The following is a 1,254-nucleotide window of genomic DNA, read 5'->3' as shown; positions in this document are numbered from 1 at the left end:
GTGTGGAGTTGAGTTTCTTTGGGCAAACGCTGGAGACTGACAAAAATATTCATGTCAAAACATTTCTAGTGCAAAATTTATGAAAGCATTTGAATTTGGCCTGGGCATTTTCTCTTTTCCTTCTCCCCACCCCCTCCCAGTCCTGACTGGGGGTGGGAAGAAGAGATAGAGTCCAGATGTTGTGGGAACTGCTCTCCTCAGCTCCCTCCCCCGCCCCCTGGCCAGAGGGACCGAATCAATGACCGCTGTGTGCCACACGAGCACAAAAGGCCCCATCCAGCAGGGCCCTGGCCACTCCGGGCTAGGTGAGCTCTGAGGAAGTATCCCCCCGCCTGGAGTTTGCCCCCTAACCCTGAGGTCTGGGGTAATTGTCTGCAGAGGCAGCCTGGGGCTGGGCGGGCCATAATGATTTAGGCAGGATCGATTTCACTTCAAGCCTTTTCTACTCCAAAGAGGCCTAATCGAAAGTAATCTGAAAATTAGGGAAAATAAAAACCATGCCCACCGTTACATAAATACCCATTTCCTTGCATCGGCTGCTTGAAATCACCTCATTCCAGAGCAGTGTGATGTTTCCCTGATGGGCAAGGCCAGGCCCTGGGGGGCCGTTTGATCTGCCGCCTGTTGACTGAGACCAAGGAGAGGATGGGGGTGGGGGGACAGAGGGTTGGCCTTGGCAGTGACATCCAGGTCTTCATGGGGGGGCCAGGTCCTCCTTATAGATCCAAGCACGTGGCCTGGGAGTGGAGAGGGAGGGGACAGAACAGGGTTTGGGGTGGCCTTGGTGAGTCCTTCCTTTACTCATCCCTCCCGTTTCCTCCCCTCCACCTGCAAGGCCCTAAGGATGGCTGCAGGTGACCTCTCCACTCACACCCCCTCCCCAACCTCCCAAGTCTCTGCTGTCTCTCAGCACCCACCTGGTTCAGTTGCACCCAGGTCCTTAGCATGTACTGTATCCGGTGCCTGGAGGGCCCTTCCCCTGGGTCTGTGCATACCTCAGGCCTTCTTTCTACTGAGGTCTCAGATCACTAGTCCTTGTCCTGCTCCTCACTGCACCCCTCACCCCAACCCTCCTGGGGCCGGCATGTCCTTGTCGGTTTCTTGCCTCTCAAGCCCCATCCATGAACTCCAGGAACAAGGGCCTCATCCAGCTTGGCGGCCATGACTGACACTCAAGAAACATTTGGGCCAGTGTGGTGGCTCATGCCTGTAATCCCAGCACTTTTGGAGGCCGAGGCGGGTGGATCACACGGT

Source organism: Pongo pygmaeus, chromosome 13 (assembly GCF_028885625.2).
Source record: "Pongo pygmaeus isolate AG05252 chromosome 13, NHGRI_mPonPyg2-v2.0_pri, whole genome shotgun sequence".
Lineage (NCBI taxonomy): Eukaryota > Metazoa > Chordata > Mammalia > Primates > Hominidae > Pongo > Pongo pygmaeus.
This window is presented reverse-complemented; position numbering follows the sequence as displayed.